Source organism: Gekko japonicus, unplaced genomic scaffold (genome assembly GCF_001447785.1).
Source record: "Gekko japonicus isolate JY-2015 unplaced genomic scaffold, Gekko_japonicus_V1.1 scaffold75, whole genome shotgun sequence".
In the NCBI taxonomy this organism is placed as follows: domain Eukaryota; kingdom Metazoa; phylum Chordata; class Lepidosauria; order Squamata; family Gekkonidae; genus Gekko; species Gekko japonicus.
The window spans coordinates 1919034-1938882 of NW_015173124.1; the positions used below are offsets into that span (position 1 = coordinate 1919034).

A 19849-nucleotide genomic window follows, 5' to 3' on the forward strand; every position below is an offset into this window, starting at 1 on the left:
AACCATCTCATCCTTTGCCGTCCCCGTCTTCTTTGACCTTCAATCTTTCCCAGCATCAGGGTTTTCTCCAGTGAGTGCAAACATGTCTTTCAAATGCCGGGAAAGATGCCTGGCTTTAAAGTTTGATGCGAACGTATCAAGCAAGCTAGTACTGTGAAAGGGTCATTATGGCTCCTGATTCTGCCACTTTCTCCAGATACTTGGTGACATATCTCTGCAGGTCTGCTATTGGTTCACTGACTTCAGCCTTTGAGAAGTTCCTGGTGGTGATGCACTGTGCTAAAACTGATGCTGCTTTTGGAAGAGCAGTTCTTCAGAGCCTGTTTCTTCAAGACGACCTGCAGATAACATCAGGTACATGGCTCCCTAGTCATCAAATCACCGCAGACTGTGACTGCAGCCATGAAATTAAAAGACGCCTGCTCCTTGGGAGGAAAGCGATGGCGAACCTCAACAGCATGATAAAAAGTAGAGACATCACCCTGCCAACAAAAATACGCATGGTCCAAGCAATGGTATTCCCAGTAGTCATGTATGGCTGTGAGAGTTGGACTATAAGGAAGGCCGAGCGCCGAAGAATAGATTCTTTTGAACTATGGTGCTGGAGAAGACTCTTGAGAGTCCCTTGGACTGCAAGAAGATCAAATCAGTCAATCCTAAAAGAAATCAATCCTGACTGTTCCCTGGAAGGCCAGAGAATGAAACTGAAGCTCAAATACTTTGGCCACCAAATGAGAAGGGAACACTCACTGGAGAAGACCCTGATGCTGGGAAAGATTGAAGGTCAAAGAAGAAGGGGACAGCAGAGGATGAGATGGTTAGACAGTGTTATCGATGGAACGAACATAAAATTAAGCGAACTCCGGAGCACGACAGAAGACAGGAGGGCGCTGCGTGATGTGGTCCATGGGGTCACGAAGAGTCGGACTCGACTGTGCGACTGAACAACATCTCATCCTTTTTTTTAGATCTGTAATTCCTATGAAATGGGTTGGGAACAGCTAGCGGGCCACTAACATCTTATGGGTGTCAGAATTCTGACAATGGGTGGAGGAGACTACAAAGCAAAAGAGTGCAACTTTCATGACAGATACTGCAACCCAACAAGTCTGAGAATGCAAAAACTATTGGGATTCTCTGGTTTGGAATACCTAGAAATCTCAATTAATTTAGCAGAGTGCACAAAGGCTTGAAGTGGGCTTGAAGCTCAACATCAAAAAAACTAAGATCATGGCATCCGGCCCCATCACTCCTTGGCAAATAGAAGGGGAAGTCGTGGAAGTAGTGACAGACTTCACGTTCCTGGGATCGCAGATCACCGCAGACTGTGACAGCAGCCATGAAGTTAAAAGACGCCTGCTCCTTGGCAGGAAAGCGATGGCGAACCTAAACAGCATGATAAAAAGTAGAGACATCACCCTGCCAACAAAAGTCTGCATGGTCAAAGCAATGGTATTCCCAGTAGTCATGTATGGCTGCGAGAGTTGGACTATAAGGAAGGCCGAGCGCCGTAGAATAGATTCTTTTGAACTATGGTGCTGGAGAAGACTCTTGAGAGTCCCTTGGACTGCAAGAAGATCAAATCAGTCAATCCTAAAAGAAATCAACCCTGAGTGTTCCCTGGAAGGCCAGATAATGAAACTGAAGCTGAAATACTTTGGCCACCAAATGAGAAGGGAGTACTCACTGGAGAAGACCCTGATGCTGGGAAAGATTGAAGGTCAAAGAAGATGGGGACGGCAAAGGATGAGATGGTTAGACAGTGTCATAGATGCAACGAACATGAAATTGAGCAAACTTCAGAGGACAGCGGAAGACAGGAAGGCCTGGTGTGATCTGGTCCATGGGGTCGCAAAGACTCGGACTCGACTGTGCGACTGAACAACAACACAAAGGTTTATCACATGGTGAAGCTTCTGTCCAGACTGTGTGTGTGCTGAGATAGAGCAAAGTTATATGGAGACTCCTTTATATTTGAAAACTAATATGATTTCCTTTATTTATAGAACTTTATTCTAGATAGGAAAGAGTAGGGACAGGATAGTAACCTATCCTATCTAACTAGGATGGATGCAAATGCAGAATGCATGTCCTGCATCCATGATGCCAACATGGAGAGAGATGAAAACAAGAAAAAAATGCATGTGCCCAAATTTTAACACCAATAATCAATGAATTTAATAATAGTAAGACATATAAAGTACTCAGAACAAATTTTCCATAAATAACAGGTCGAAATTCACTGGTAAAGTTGAATACAGGTAGAAATGCACAGGTGGAGTTTTTCCACAAACAATTTGTGATAAATTCAAAAAAGTCCTTGATCTGTAAGGATGTGGTAGTGTTTCTGCCAGCTGACTAATGATTAAATACATTTATAGGGGCTTTTGTGGGTTCCCCAGTAAATCAATTGCTTTCACTGCTAGGAATCAATTGCTTTTGTTTGTATTTTGAGTAGAAATGTTCTTTTCTATGTCACCACTGAAAGTAAAATTACTTTCCTTTTGCCTCTGCTTACAGTACTAACACATCACAATTCTTATAGTTCCTGTTTTGGTTTTGTTCAAGTTCTGCAATTGGTTTCCTTCTGCACCATGAGAATTTCTACCATAGCTTTTTGCTGGTTGCCCTGGATACTGAAATAAAATTGAATGCAATGAGAATTGAAATCTAGATACACCCTCAGGCCCCTTTTGACCAACCATACAGTCTATGTTGTGGATTATGGGACCTGCATAGATCATGAGGCTGCTGTAATAAGGAGAGGGATTTGGTATATGACAGAGCATTACTTTCTGACTGTGGATAAAGAACTGCTGAATTCTCTGTTCTCATAGCTACCCACTATTCAGTATTACGTCTTCTCTGCTCATGGGCTTCCACTGAACCTGGATACTTATACATATTTCCTGCTCCCCTTTCACCTGAATAATAGTTCTTGCTTTCTTTTAGTGCATAAGCTGCTGACTTCCTAGCTTATGATAAACCTAATTCTGTCAGTTTTTATACTTCTTATTCAATGAGTAATTAACAATGCAATCCTAAACTGAGTTACATCCTTCTAAATCCATGGGACTTCAGTGGGCTTAACAATATTATTCTGCTGAGCATTGCACAGCAGATATAAAGGCCCATTATGCATGCACATCTTACTGCAGATTTTCAGAGCAGTAAGCCCTGCCTTACACACCATCCTTTTTCCTTTGGTGTATTTATTCTGCAGCTATAATTTTTTAAACCCACATTTTTCTAAATATAAGAACTCGTGGGCACTCCATGAAATTGTTGAGCGGTTGGGTTAGAACGGATAAAAGGAAGTACTTCTTCACCCAAAGAGTGATTAACACATGGAATTCACTGCTACAGGAAGTGGTGGCAGCTACAAGCATGGATGGCTTCAAAAGGGAATTAGATAAGCATATGGAGCAGAGGTCCATCAGTGGCTATTAGCCACAAGGTATAGATAGGGGCTCTGGGGCAAGTGATGCTATGTCTTCTTGGTGCTGGGGGGGGGGGTCAAAAGTGGGAGGGCTTCTAATATCCTGGTCCCACTGGTGGACCTACTGATGACACCTGGTATTTCTGGCCACTGTGTGATACAGAGTGTTGGACTGGATGGGCCTTTGGCCTGATCCAACATTGGCGTCTCTTATGTTCTTAAATCACTGTGGAACATAACTTGTGACGTGGGGGGTGGCATCCAAAGTTTTTTTTTTTAATTTACGCAATTGCCCTATTGCAGTTTTTTAAAAAAATTAAATGAGGGGGAAATGGAGCTTGTACACTGATGAAGGAGAGAGGATGGTGGAAGGTGCAGGCTGGGCAGAACGACCTCGATGTGAGTGGGGAGTGACCTTCGAGGGGTGGCAAAAGGACCGGGGGGGGGGGGGGAATCCAAGGGAATCTGTATGCTTTTGAATTACTTTCGGCTTGGAAATGAAACAAGGGAAAAATCAGTGCAAAAGCACTCAGAAAACCCTGAGAAGCAGCAACCAGAAAGCCAACTGAGTGCTGAAGGTGGGAAGATCAATGCAGAACAACAAAGGAAACCCGACAGACATGCACAATGAAAGTGAGGCAAAACACCCGTCCATAATAGGCCATAGTGATAGCCACAACCATAGATGGCTTTGAAAGGGGCTTAAACAGGTTCATGGAGGATAGGTCCATCAGTGGCTACTAGCCTTAGTGACCAATGGGTACCTCCATATTCAGAGTCAGTAAACCAATAAACCTTGGCCTTTGCTCCCTGTTTGTTAGACCTTCATGGCAACTAGGCCATAGTATGAAACAGGATGCTGGACTAGATGGACCACTGATCCAGCAGGGTTCTTATAAGAGACCAGATGAAAACAAAATCCACTCAAAATAGTAATTAGTTCACTCAGCATGGGTGTCAGACCCTTCCAATTTATGTAAAGTCTAGATTCAAATAGGTGACTCAAAGGTGTATTTTGGGCCCCGGTCACACTAGTGGGAAAAGCCGCGGCAGAAGTGCTGCTTTTTAGAGGCACGGCAAATTGAAGCACGGCAGCGGGATCAGACAGATCCCCCGAGCCGCGCTACATTTGCTCCCCAGCACGATCACATGCTGAGGGGGAAGTGATGGGATGAAGGGCGAAGCGAGGCAGCTGCGCAGTTGTGCGCATATGCAGTGTGGCAGGGCCTTGCATACCACGGGATACGGGCGTGTCGGCGATCACACGCCTGCTGGTGCTGCACGTTTTCAAGTAGGTAGTACTGTTTTGCAGGGGGTTTTTAACTCCACGTTTTCGGCCGGAAGGGACAGTTTGGGGGGCGGGGACGTGATGCTTGCCAGATGTTGGAATCTGATCGCGCCGGTTTAATCCGCCCTCAACCCATCTGTTTTGCAGGCCAAATCCTCCCGTGTGACTGGGACCATAGTAAAACTTCCAAGGCTCTGAAAAGGAAAAGAACCCTTGGATTAGAGTTCTTCCTCTCCCTTAAAACAATGTTCAAAACCAATTGCATGACTTTTAAGCCTGACTCTTTATCCTAGGTCACATCATTTGTTTGCTTGTTTGTTTTTAGCACATGCAGTAAAAGTAGATGGGGATGTCTTTGGGCTGTTTTCCCACACTCTTTCCCCATCAGCTTCTTCTAACACCAAAAGGACAGAGGGTGTGGTGGAAGCTTTTGTTTTTATTATTTGCCTGCAGGCCCCTTCCCAGTTTCTTCTCATTCCCACACCTGCTGCTAATCTGCTCCAGCAATTTACTAGCTGTAGGTGGGAAAGAGTAAATAACGGAATGAAGGGAGTGGCTTTAGCAGCTGCCAGAAGATGCTGCTGTTTTGGCTAGATGGGAGTTTGAAAGTGCTTGAGAAAACTTAGAAATAAATAGTGCAAATAGATTGCAGCGTCCATCATGTAATTTTTAGGCTAGATTCTATCAAAAGATAGCTCTGGATGTTGCTATAAAGCCAGATTATGTTCTATGACAAACCAGCTGAATAGATTTTAGTCCAGTAGCACCTCAGAGACTGACAAGAGGTTCAGGATATATCAGCCAAATATATTGTCTCTTAGAACTGGAAGAGTTGGTGATACAGCAGAATCCAGAGAACCAGGGGAAAAGGTGGGAATCTGCATGTCTCCTGATCTGTGTGATGTTCTGATGTAAAATTTTAGGTTGTAGGTGTACCCTGCAGATGGAACCCCTACATCCTTTCTAGGGTCTATAATACAGTGATTCTCTGACTGTGGGCTGGGACTCAAAAGCAAGCCAAAACTCTCTCACAGATAGGGCACAAGGCCAGGTGGGAGGAGGAGAGACAGTGTGAGATGGGATAGAGAAAGTATGATGGCAAATTTGGGTTTGCCCTTGTTGCTCAATGATACTATATATTTATAAAAATGAAAAATAAAATATAAACTTGTTCAATGTCAGCTTGTAAGAGATTGCAGTATTCTGTGTGAGGAAGGTGGAATATAGCATGAAGATGCTTTGTAAGTAGATCCCGAAGAGTACAATATGTTTGAAAGTGTATCCCACTTCATTAGGGGTTTTTTTTTTTGGGGGGGGGTGAGTATTTTTGTGTGTGTGTCTGTGCTTGTGGAGGGGCCGCGGTGGCTCAGAGGTTAAGATGCTGAGCTGCAGACCAGAAGGTGAGTGAGCTCCCGTCTCTGGCCCCAGCTCCTGCCAACCTAGCAGTTCGAAAGCAAGAAATTGCAAGTAGATAAATAGGTACCACTTCGGTGGGAAGGTAACAGCATTCTGTGTGCCTTGGCGTTTAGTCATGCCGGCCACATGACCACAGAGAAGTCTTTGGACAGCGCTGGCTCTTCGGCTTGGAAACAGAGATGAGCACCGCCCCCTAGAGTCAGATTCAACTGGCTTTCGAGCGAGGGAGACCTTTACTTTTTTTTAAAATGTGCCTGTGAGCCTGGAAGTCATGGTGACTTCTCCTGACCCCTAGTGGGGCTAGGACGTTTCAGAGAGGTGGCTTAATATTACCTGTTTCTGTGTCCTGGTCCTGGTATTCCTTGGAGGTCGCCCTTCTGGCAGCAGAATTTTACTAAGCCAGGAAATAAAGATCTCACAGGGTAACTCAAAGGAAGGCCTAACTCCACATTACATACAGACATTTCTTTCTTTCTAGTTTAGAAAGCAGCCCCAGGAAGGGTGCTTCTGAATGGAGGAGGGAGGAGAACAGGGGCGCTTAACCCTTTCCCCCAGTAGCTGTATTTTCACTGTAATCCACCACCATCAGTCTTCACCTGTAGATGGTTACTTTTACAAGCAGGTTCCAGTACCCTGTGAGAAACAAAGCAGCTGGGCGGGGTGGGATATTTGTAGCATAAAAACTATTGGTGAAGAAAGCATTAGTCTTCTTACCCCCCTGTGTACTCCTCTGTTTCAAATTACCACATTCCCTGTAGCTTTTCTTTACAAAAAGTGGTCAACAGTGTCCTGATACCCATTAGAGTGTAACATGTTGTTTCATCCTTGCAAACGGGCAAAACCACAAACCATCACTTTGATAAAACTGAGAGTTTGGGGGTCTTTAGACTTCATTTTTCATCTATAAACAGCCTGTTGGAAAACCATTTTCATTCTTATCCAAAGAGAGCTATAAATGCTGGCAATAGCTTCTCAAACAGGAAATTGTCATGTTGCCATGGTAACTGTGTCCCTTTCAGGAGCAAGGCACACAGGAAATCCCCTGCAATCCCATGCATTGCATCACCCTGCATATGGAACGAATCAAATCCACATCAGCCAGAGCCTCCCACAGCCTTGGCACTTAACGCTGATTTTTGTCAGGTAATGCTACTGACTCATCTTCCTACCAGGCTACTCACTGCCTCGTGCCAAGTTACGTTTTCCAGAGAGCGCTAGTTCTGCTGCCTGGTTTTATTACCCAGGCAGGCAGGGAAGCAAGCATTGCCCTTCCCCAACCCAGAAAGTGGCTTCAGGAGGGAGTAGCAAGCCCTGGGCAGGGCAGGATGGGTGTTCCCAACAGGCTGTGCAGCTTGCATACAAATGGGATACATCCCTCCCTCCTTCCCTGGAGGGATGTGGAGGAAGAGTCATAGAAGCCGCAGTCGCTAAGAGTTCCTTTAGCCAGGTCAGCATGTATGTGCTTTATACCTCCTAAAAATAGGCCCAGGGAACATCTCCATTAAGCCAATATAATCACAAACAAACTTGCCCCCCAAATGCTTCAGAGATTGGGGAGGGACACAAGAATTGTGATTATCTTGCCTTTCCTGTTTCTCCTTAATGCACAAGTTCCCATGGTAGCAAAGGAAATTGCAGGAGAGCACAGCACCCAAAATAGAACTGATGCAAAAAGTCTGAAGAAACTGAACATTACTCAAGATGGGGTGGTGGCAGTTTTAAAATATCTGTCTCACGTATCTGCTAGGCATCCGACATACCCAAGCTCACATGGAGTAAGAAGTACTTTTTCTTGCATTCATTCATAGTATTACTATGGACTCTGATATGCTGAAGAGGCTACAGAGTTGTTGCTAATATTATCCTGAACCCAGATTACTGCAAGGACTGATCCAACTGTTTAAAACCTGCCCTATCTAAAGGCTGGGGCAGGGACACCACAAGCTTGCTGTGTATAAGAGGAGAGGGTCCAGAGCAGAGCAGAAAGAAGAATAAATATGAGGCATCTGGGTAGCACGCATAAGTACTGTGTTCACAGTGGGTACTTATAGTAGTATTTTTCAGCCTGGTTGAGATTTTATTTTTGCAACATAAACACTGTAGGAGGTGGAAGTAATGTAACAACATTTATTTCACATGTTTATTTATAAATCAATTATCTAGTAGCTCTTATAGTTCTGGGAGGGAGGTGAATGTCTCTGTTTCAAATAAACTATTCTCCAGAAGACAGCATTTTAGTGTCTTTCCTCCATGTAAAAACTGGCAATTTAAAAGTTGTTGCATGACCTTTAATGCCATTAAATCATATGATGCTGATGATGACTGTACATCAGGATGAAAACTTGGCTGCTTGCTCTGTTTTGAAGAAACCTGTAGCTGCCTCCGTATTTCTTTTAGGGAGGTTATGGGTGGATTGTTGAGGTCCCAGGATACAATTTAGCATGAGCACCAGGCAGCCCCAAAAGCAGCAGCCACAGCTGGAGTGGTGGGAGGGGATGTGAACACAGCCAGGGTCCAGATGCAACATAGAATCATAGAGTTGGAAGGGGCCATACAGACCATCTAGTCCAGGAGTGGCCAAACTTGTTTAACATAAGAGCTACATGATAGAAGTAACATCAGATGTCTGAGAGCCACAAGACATGAACAACTATCACACACCTGTTTTCATTGGAAAATATGCAAATTTGCTTTTTATTAACATTAAATAAGAGTGCCAGAAATAAAAATAAAAGGGGTAAAACCAGATATTGATAATGATATTTAAAGAGACATGTGCTTTCTCCAAGCTGGCCAGAAGGGGGGTTTTGAGAATGCATTTAAAGTTAAAGTTGCTTTCTTTCTCTGCTCCCCCCCCACCTCAAGCCTACCCAGGGAGGGGAACACTGGTTGGGGATGGGAAGACTGATCAGGGAGGTATGCCTCCCCTTCACTTCTCCAGCCACCCTGCTGGGAGCCGCACAATATGTGTGAAAGAGCCGCATGTGGCTTCCAAGCCACAGTTTGGCCACCCCTGATCTAGTCCAACCCCGTGCCCAATGCAGGACCAGCCTAAAGCATCTCTGACAAATATTCGTCCAGCCTCTTCTTGAAAGCTGTCAGTGAAGGGGAGCTAAATACCTACAGAGGGGCTATGACCTCCTGCGATTTCTCTATGGTGGGAAAAAAGTTACTCCCTCCCCTCCAGCCCCTAGAATATACCCTATGTTTTCGCCATTGACTTCAATGGCCCATAGGATATAATGGGACCGAAATTGACATTCGGCTGGCCCTTTTTCAGGCCCAGTGTTCTAGCGAGGAGCCTGAAAAAAGAGGGGAGGGCAGGGGGGCGGCTCTACAGGCTGTTTTTCAGGCCCGGAGCCTGAAAAAGGCGGGGAGGGCAGCTCAGCAGTCCTCCCCCCCCCCCGCGGTGGTTGCAGCTGCCGCCGAAAGCATCGCGGCGGGGGCCATAACTTTTAAAAGAGCCCCTAAGGACAGCTGGGGGAGCCAGAATAACCTCTCGCACGAGAGGTGGAATTTCCCCCTTGAGTCCAAGGCCACCACCCCGGGGCTCAGGGAGGCACAAGAACGTTTCACTCCCCCCCCGCGGCCATAACTTTTTAAAGAGCCCATAAGGAGAGCTGGGGAGCCAGAATGACCTCTCATGTGTGATGTCTGAGCGGCGACGCCGCTGGGACATCACACGCGAGAGGTGGAATTTGCCTCTACGAGTCCAAGGCCACCACCCCGGGGGCTGAGGGAGGCAGGAGAACGTTTCGCCCCAGCCCCCCCTGCAGGCGTCGCAGCTGCCGCCGAGAACAGTGGCGGATCATAACTTTTTAAGGAGCCCTGAAGGAGAGCTGGGGGAGCCAGAATCACCTCTCACGTGCTTAAGGGACATGCACACACACTCACAAAGCAGCCAAATGCCGCTCGGACATCACACGCGAGAGGTGGAATTTGCCCCTAGGAGTCCAAGGCCACCACCCCGGGGCTCAGGGAGGAGGGAAAATGCTTTGCCACCACCCCACAGTTGCCCAACTGATGGCTCGTGGTCTCCCACCCAAGTACTAACCAAGGCTGACTCTACTTGGCTTCTGAGATCTGACAGGATCAGGCTAGCCCTCCTCACATGCTGATGAGGGAACATAGTCATTGCCCTGACATGTGGGCTGAAGCTGAGAGGGGAGGTTGCTCTGCTCAAACGCCTAAGAATTTATATCTTGATTGGGGAGATTTGGGGCGGGATTTCTCAAACATTTATGCTTTGTGCTTTTGAAGCAGTTTTTCTCCAGGTAGGCTCACCAGCTCTGAGTTGGGAAATACCTGGAGATTTTTGGGGTGGAGCCTGAGCGGTGGGTGTTGCCTTCTGACACACTTCTGGTGATGTCAGGGGGTGTGGCATATGCAAATAAGTTATGCTAATGCGTTATGCTAATGAGCTCCTGCACCTCTTTTTCTACGAAATGACCCCTGCCCTTACCCCAAGATCCCTTTTGCATACACTACTCCCCAGAAACGTATCCCCCATCCAGTATTTGTACTTGACATTTTTGTGGCTCAGATGTAATACTGTGTATTTATCTTTGTTGCATCCTATTTGCAACTGCCCACTTCTCCAGAGTATTCAGGTCTTGTTGAATTTTCTCTCTATCTTCTTGGGTGTTTGCGACTCCTCCCAACTTTCTGGATTGGGGAAGGGCAATGCTTAGGTATCATCAGCAAATTTAATGAGTAGCCCTTCTACCCTTTCATCCAGATCATTGATAAAAATATTGAAAAGTACCAGGCCCAAAACCAAGCCCTGCAGCACCCCACTGGACACCTCCCTCCAGTCTGATGAAACACCATTGACTACAACTCTTTGGATGCGGTCCTCCAACCAGTTCCCTATCCACCAAACTGTCCTATAGTCCAGTCCACAGTCTTCCAGTTTGTCCATCAGAATGTTATGGGGAACCTTATCAGAAGGTTTACTGAAATTCAGGTAAATCACATCAACAGAGTTCCCACAATCCAGTAAGCTCATCACACGATCAAAGAAGGAAACCAGGTTGGTCTGACAAAATCTGTTGGGGACAAATCCATGCTGACTTCCCCGGATCATTAAGGTTGATTCTGCACAATCACTTTCTCCAGTGTCACCCCCCGATAATATCCGCAGAAATTGATCAGTTCCCCACATGTTGGTCCGGGTCAGCAATTGACCCGAATCTAATGGCATTTCCCCCCGGATTTTCCATTTCCACTATTTTCAGGTTCTTTTTTTTTTGCTGCGGTGTTGAAGTCGGGGCATTCCAGTGGGGAACTTGCAATTCGCAGCTGTCCCCTCTCCGCCCATTTGCTTCTTTTCCTCCCCTTCACTCCCATTCCCACCTATCAACACCTCTTCAACGCCTTCCTGCTTCTGTCATGCTCACTGTGCCACCCGACCCAGTGGACCCTGATCCCGGGGACTCTGCACCTTCCACATCCAAGGAAGAGCTCCCTGCACCCCTGGACATAAGTTTTGCAGAGGATGAACACCGACTGCCAGAAGGGTTCACACCTGGAGCCACACCTGCAGAGCTGAGTGCAAGCTCCACACCCCCTGATTCCCCTCCACCTGTAGCTCGTTTACGAGACCAAAGGAGATGGGATTTGACAACCCGGCGCAGAAAAGCACGCATGCGTGGGAGGCGTCCTCTGAGTCCAGAGTATTAACTGAAGCCAGGACTCTGTAATCAGACGGCAATTAGGAACACAGGGAACGGCTTTTAAGGAAGCTCTCTTCACTACCTACCTTGTGCCGGCAACTGATCACATGATTGAATCGCTGCACCTCGGACCTTGCATCTTGTTTCCTGACTTTCTGCTTGACTCCCTCAGCTTTTCGACTCCGGACTGCGTGATATCGTTCTTCTGGCTCCCTGACCTTGGAATGTGTAACCTGACTCTGAACAACGCCTTTCGGCTTTACAACTTGGACTGCCAATCTCCGGTAAACCTTAGACTGTGCAAGTGACCTGATATATTGGATTACGCTTTTGTTTCTCTGCCTATCTGGTGCTCTGACCTCAGCTTGTATTTTTGGATACTCTGTGCCTTGCCTAGTGACAGCTTCTCTCTCAACCTCCCCCCTCTCCTTCCCGCCTGCCTGCAAACCCACCCTTCTGCGTGTGCAGGAATTTTTTTTTATTTCCCTCCCTGTGTTGCATTGCAATGCAACGATGGGCCATCGTCGACCAGCATTTAAATGTCCTTTTACATGTCCGTATGCTGTTTTCTCATTTCTGTTTGGCAGTTCGCCACATGTAAAGGTTTAAGTATTCTTTTTCATGTTCATATACTGTCTTCCCATCTGCCCCCCCCCCCCCCGGCTGCATCAATGGATGCTTTTTGCAGGCATCGAGGGTCAAAAATTAAAGGGACCAATCACCGTTTCAGTGGGCGGTGCGTTACAATGCAACCCCGCCTCCATTCAAAAAAAAAAAGGAGGGAGAAGAGAGGGGAGGGGGCTCTAGATTCGGGGCAAGGCGACATGCGGAAATGAACACCCAGGCAAAACCTGGGTCTGATTTCCGTAATGCGGAAAACGCACGCATAGAATCGGGCCAAGTAGACCTGGGGGGAAAGGGGAGTAAAGCATTAGTGCGGAATCGGCCTGAGTGAAGGGTGGTGTATAAATCCAACTCTTCTTCTAATGTAATGCAATTAATAATTGTTAAGTCGCTTTCGAAGAGTGATTCAGCAAGAACACAACTTTATTCTTCAACTCGAACACAACTCCAACACGGATCAACATCTGATAGCCAGAACAGCCTTTACATTGCAGCTGTCCTGCTTTTAAACATTCCTGACTAATGTAGCCACACCCACTGTACAAATACCAACCAATAAGGTTGTTCACATAAGGACCAATCATGGATGTTCCTGCTCAGGCAGTTTGCTTGAAAGTGATTGGTTAGGTGCTTCCTGGGCTAGTAACACGATTGGATGGATTTGGATCCTAGCCCAGGACGAAGCTTTACATTACACTTCAATTAGATGTTTCACAACATATCATGCATTCAAGGCAGCTTTGAATACACTTACAATAATAGAATGTAATGTAATTTGGAATAATAGATTGAATGTATTTTTCGGGTCTGGTGACAGAGGAGACATAACACCGGGCAACCAATCACCAAAGGATACTGTTAGTTACCTCCATGTTTGAGAGGAGACGGATGGCACGTAACAACAGCGTCTCAGTTAATTACAGCATTCCACAATTTATTTATTTATTTATTTATTTATTTGTATTTATAGCTCGCCCATCCCGTAGGCGGGCTCAGGGCATGTAACATCATTAAAAATGGTACAATAAATACAATTAAAATTAAACAAGTTAGGAATTCAAACAATAATAAACATTAAAACTCAGTCACACTTCTGACAGTCACTGAATGATTTTGTTTTCTCACTTGCCCTTCAGACTTCCTTAATTCACTTAGCCCCTCCTCCATTCATAATGTCTTTTTTCCTCTGACTCCACCATACCACCTTGTTTTTCCATTCATTTATAACCTACCCCTTCTTACTAGTGGATTGCAACAGATTGAGTTAAATATGAAATTCCCAGCTGCATTTATTGAAATCCAATAAAGGTTGCTAATAAAAACTTAACCGCTGCTAGAAAACCCAAACAGCCTGTCCAAGGATGAGGAAAGGGACAGTGCTGAAAAGGTAATCCAGTGTTTGCCCACTGTGACTGCTGCTAAGAATGTTACTTCCAAATGTTAAATCCCAGCCCAGAGTTCTGTTTCCTACAGCTGCCAGTGAGGTGCTCCCAAGCAAGGTGTAAAGGTCCCCTGTTACTGGTTCTCTGAAGTTGGCTGTCTCTAGCAGACAGGTCAGGAAGTTGCGTAACTCTTGTTACTTTGTTGAGCCCGTCTCCCAGCACACATCGGGGAAGTTGAAGTCTCCCATAATTATAAGGTTATGATTTTTAGATTCTGGATTAACCAATCAGTTAAAGGAGGGCAGCATCCTCTTTAAGGCAGACATGCTCTTTAGCATGGAATTAGAGAAGAGTTTTTATTCCCATGTTCTTATGTTCTTGGCTTTCTTTAAGTAGAAGGCCTGAGTTTCTATAAATCAGTGTTATCCTCGAACAGAGAACATTCTAATTATGATTCATGGTAATATCCTCACAGGAGACAACTAGATTTATCCATAGTGCATTTCAGAAGTACCTCTTCCAAGCTGAAACAAGATGTGCCTTCTTTGAAGACATCCTTCTCAAAGCACAGCAGCTATCTGTTTTATTCTCGTGGCCTCTGCTGACATTTAATCATTTCTATACTATTTTCTACCATGGAAAATGTTTCGTAATGTTAATTCTATTTGTTCTTGCCACCACCATTGCTACTAGTGTTTTGAGAAAGCACACAGCTGTGGCTGAGGGGGGCTTTTCCAAGACCACTCGGGGAGTTAACGACTGAGATGAGATCTGAAGCCAGACTTAGTGGATGCAAGCCCAACATTTGATCCACTAGATCTCAGTGACACTCATATCCCACCCCACCCCCATCAGTTTACCATGCCTCTTCTCCAAGCTGTCACAGCGCTGCTCCTTGCCAAATGATTCCCAAGACTATAAATAGGGGGAATTATAGTCAGGTCAAAGTAAATAGGGTTATGCCAAACAATAAAAAGTACGTACATTTTATTATTTGCAAAATAGACATTAAAATCGAAAGTTTATGGTTGCGGAGGGAAATGCACCTCTGGAACATTATGGGGGAAGTGGAGGGGAGGAAGAGGGAATATTAAGTACGCAATTTCTCCCAGCACACCTTCTCTGCAAATTGCCCCTCATGATTCAGCTTTGCTGCTCCTGTTTTGTTACATATGCTCATCATCAGTAATTAGCTGGTCCCTAAATAGTAGCCTGTAGAATGTGTGTGACTCTTATTTAATCACTACAATGCTATGGCATCCCTTATTTCTCAGTTTGGCTGAGAGTTTGAGCTATTCAACATTAACTTTCAGCTATCTGTTAGATTCCCATTTCAAGAAGAGGCATCCGTTGACCTCTCCCCCTTGCTTGAGTGGGCAGACCTCTCAGCATGGAGAGTTTGTTAGAAGGACCATTTTCTCTTTTCCGTTCTACTGCATGGTGATTAAGAAGCAGGATGATTCAGCAAAACCCAATTTTGCTGGGGAAAAACCACTAATTTTGTTAACAATACTCTGAAAGGGAACATTAAACCCCTCCCTGTACGACAGTGTAACTCTTTTTTTCTTTTTTTTTGACAATGGTAAATCAGGGCAGTAGAACAAAGTCTGAGTCCAGTGGCACCTTTAAGACCAACAAAGTTTTATTCACGGGATGAGCTTTTGTGTGCATGCACACTTCCTCAGACACAATGAAATGGAATTTACCAGTCCGTACATATAAGGCAGAGACTGAACAACAAATTAGCATACAGTATAATGAAATGTTTTAACACATGCAAACAAGAATAACAAGCTAATTTTATAAGGTCATAATTGTTTGTATTTAATTCCAGTGAGGCAAATAAATACGTCAAAATTGGCAACAGATGTGTAAACATATCCTTCTTAATTGTGGAGTATAGTGTTCATCATCTATTCTAGATGGGGAAACCCCTCTACTCCTGCACTCCCCCGCCCCCAACTCATTTCCTCCCTGTAGTCTGACACTTTAGTCATTGGCAGGAAACTAATTATAGCTCTGAAATGGGAGACTGCAAGTGGGGGTGGAAGGTAGAGTGAAATTCTGTAGAGATTCCACAAAATGGGGCAGTATAGGGCAGCGTCTTACTCCAGAATTGAGCTGTTTCATTACTGGGGACCAACCTTCCATTCCTGTCTCTCCTTGCCGTGGTTGCTAAAGCCAGTACCCAGCTCTGATGGTTTGGCCTCACACAACTCACTCAAATTCATATTTGTTTGCAGATAAACTAAACTGTGGCCAGTCTTTCAAAGAGAGATTCCCCGCTCCCCCACAAGAGTTCAGGGATAAACCTGTATTACTTTCATAATTTCATTCATGTTCCCTAAAACTCCTCGATTTTGAATGCTTTCAGTTCTCCAAGTCTTTGTCAATACGACAAGATTTAATTTGTCGGGCCTGGCACGCAATCCTTTTTTGGACTTATATGGACCATCACATCTGTCCACCCTTCTCTTTTATTAGTCCTTTGTATTACATAAGCACATGAAGTGCCAGGAAGTCACAACTGACTTATGGTGACCTCAGCAAGGAGCTTTCAACGCAAGTAAGGAGCAGAGGTGGTTTGTTATTGCCTTCCTCCTCAGAATCTTCTTTCGTGGTCTCTCCCATCCAGGGCTATTTTGGGGCAGGAACGCACAGGAACGGAGTTCCAGCTGACTTCAGAGTTGGCCACGGCCACTACAGCCAAAACCACTGCGCGTGTGGCTACAGCGGAAAGGCCTGGAGAGCAACCCCCCCCGGCAACTCCAAGGCGGGTGGGCCGGGGGAGCTGTGGAAAGATCGGGGAACCATTTAAGCCAAGGGAAGGCATGGAGGTGTGGCCTAATGAGCTGTGTTGTCAGGGGTGTGGCCAATATGCCTATGAGTTTGTGCTACTGGGTGTGACCTGTTATGCTAATGAGTTCCTGCTGGGCTTTTTCTACAAAAAAAAAAGCCCTGCTCCCATCTAAATACTGACCCTGCTTCGCTTCCGAGATCTGATGAGATTGGGCCGTACTATGCTGCCTTTCCTTCATCCTTTCCATTACTGATAACATTAAATCTGATTACTGTTATTCATCACTGAAACTCATGTGACTCCAAATTCTGGATCGTCCTGAAACATACCTGGTTTTAATCCTCAACCCTGTAGAAATCTTTCTTCTGATGCTGTAGGGAGAGCAAAATACAAAATGCCAGTGCCTAGGCTGCTGGATCAAGATCCTTGGTAGCTTTCCCAAAAGGGAAAAGGGACAATTTATTGGAGTGACAAGTCATTTCGGTAGAGAGGCACCTAGGCGCTCAAACTCTGCAGGTTCTCTCTGCAGGTTCCCATTTAGTGCCAGATCTGTAATGTGGGAAACATTTTCTTTAGAGTAGTTTTCACAACTTTTTCCTACGTGAATTGTCATCTGTTTATCTGTTTGTTTGTTTACTTCATTTTTACCCCATGTTTCTCCCCAATGGGAACCCAAAGTGACTTACAGCATCCTCCCCCTTTTTCCATTTTATCATCACAACAACCCTGTGAGGTAGGTCAGGCTGAGAGAATGACTGGATCAAGGCCACCCACCAAGCTTCCATAGCAAAGTAAGAATTCAAACCTGGGTCTCCCAGATCCTAGTTCGGCATTCTAACCACTACACTATGCTGCCTCTGTTGATTCCACAGCTTCCCTTCATTTACTGTGCAGACTACCGGGGCTTTCTCTGGGGATGTCCCCGTGTCAGGTGGAGAGGCATGTTCTGAAGGTGCCTGCTTCCCAGCCATATGCAGGAATAATTCATATCAGAACTAAGACATGGAGAGAGACCACTGGGGGCTGCATGTATACTGATGAGTTACACATTACATTGGGGCACATGGCAACTCCCCGGGTTATCTCAAATCAGCAAAATCAGCATGGGGAGGAGAAAGGTCTAAGCATCCTCCCTCCGCATGCTGTGGTCCTGATCTGAACTGGGCCTGTGCACACCCGAGAACCATGAGACTTTGGAACAAGCCTTTCTATCCAGTTTAGGGCTGCTAGCCACCCGGTGGCGTCTGAAGACCTCCTGGAATTACAACTGATGTGACTACAGAGATCAGTTTCATGGGAGAAAATGGCTGCTTTGGAAGGTGGACTCTATGGCATTATACCCTGCTGTGGCTGCTTCCCTCCTCAAACTCCGCCTCCCCAGCATCTACCCACAAATCTCCAGGAATTTCCCAATATGGAGTTGGCATCCCTAACACAACTTGGGGACAATCCCAGGGAAAATCTATGCATCCCAGGGGAAATCTATGCATCAGAACTGAATATATACAAACCTCCATGCAGGTATTTCCTTAAAGTGCTGGCCTGCTCTGTGCACTGGCTTCTCATATCTAGAATTCTCAACTATCTTTCCTTGACTTAATTCTCTAATTTCTAACCAGGTAGTGGCAAAGTTGGATCTAAGATGTCTTGTAAACAGCTATGCCAACAAATCCACTTGCTATCTCTTCGTTCCTTCTCTCCGAGTTGTATAACTTGAAAACCTATGAACTTATAAAAGACAAATCAAAACGTGTTCAGGCAGAGCAGAACAAAATGGGGGAAAGGTACACCTTGTTATTAATCAGGAGTGTGTATACTTAGGAATATTCTTGATGCCTTAAACTTCTCTCATCCTTGGCAATTATAATGGCCATTATGATAGCCACCTTCCTGCATACCAGAGCTAAAAGCCACATTTCTGTGCTCTTATCTTTCATGTTTCAGGAAAGAATCTGTTCTTGTGTGTATCTATCAATTAATCAATAGCACAAGGTGTTAGGGGGAGTTACTTTTGTGTGATTCAGTCAGCAGACACACATATTCAATAAAACCGTAAGTGAGGGGGGGACGTGGGGGAACACTCTCTGTATCTAATGTCCCCCCAGAAATAAAATACTTCAAACTGATTTTTCAGCTTGAGTCTGGATTTTGTATATCGCACTCTTTAAATTATCCCAAAAGTATTGCATTATTGATGACGAATAATCACAAATCTGCCATATTAAGAATGCAAGTTTTAATTTAGAGAGGCTTATTATTGAAACTGGGTTTTCCCCTTTTAAAGACAAACTGACACCTGTCTGGTGTAGGTTAGTGTGTGTGTGAGACTAGCATACATCAGAAGACAAAAATGACATTTTGCAGAACACAGTGTGAGATTTGATCCATTGGCACTTGTAAACCAGTGTTCAATTCCAAGCACAGGAGGGGTTATTTTGAGTTCTGTCATAATCAGAGGTGACCTTGTCAGAGGGAGGATGTCACTCCAGTGTGCCTGACCTTCCCATCTGCCTCTTACATCAGTTTTGCTCACTGATGAACTGCTGTTTTTGTCAGTGTGACAATCTCTGTTCTAGTATTTACTTATTAATATTTTAAACTTTTGTGGGTTTTTTGTCTGCATAACTTCTGTGAATTTCAAACCATTACTCATTTGGTAGGCTTCATCTGAATCCTCATTTCTGGTCTTCCTTGAGGGTTCCTGACCATCTTTTAGGCTTGCCTCTCAGGATAGGTCTCTATCATTCACTTGGCTTCTTGAAGATGATGCTTAAACCCCAGGATGGGGTTGAGAGAACTTTGGCTTCTCTGCATTTGCTCATTTGGAGAGTATCCGGTTCTCCAGTTGCCAAATATTCCAGCAGGAGACATAAATATAGCATGGCAGTGATTCTCTGACACACACCCTTTTCCAGAGTTCAGAGTGTCTGCTGATTTTTCTTGGAAACCAAGACAGCTATTAATATCTTTTTCTCTCCCCCCACTACCTTGCAGCTCCATTTGCCATGACCTTCCCACAACCCTTCTGAGTAAACTACACATTCCACTGCATGCAACATATGGCAGAGAAACAGTATTCTCTTGTTAGACCTTTACTTCTTCACACACTAGAAGCCAAGGGGAGAGCCCTGCCCCCTCTCTCCCTCCATGGGAAAAAGACCCAAGCCAGTCAGTCTTGCTAAGGTATGATCAGGATTCAAGCATGGCATCTGGAGAAGGCAGCAG

At 45.1% G+C, this 19849-nt stretch overlaps 1 protein-coding gene across 1 annotated transcript in view; it reads left to right on the forward strand.

The window, feature by feature from the left end:
• BTBD19 (BTB (POZ) domain containing 19) overlaps positions 1–19849 on the forward strand; it is a 66606-nt gene that overhangs the window by 28081 nt on the left and 18676 nt on the right. The window lies entirely within an intron of this gene.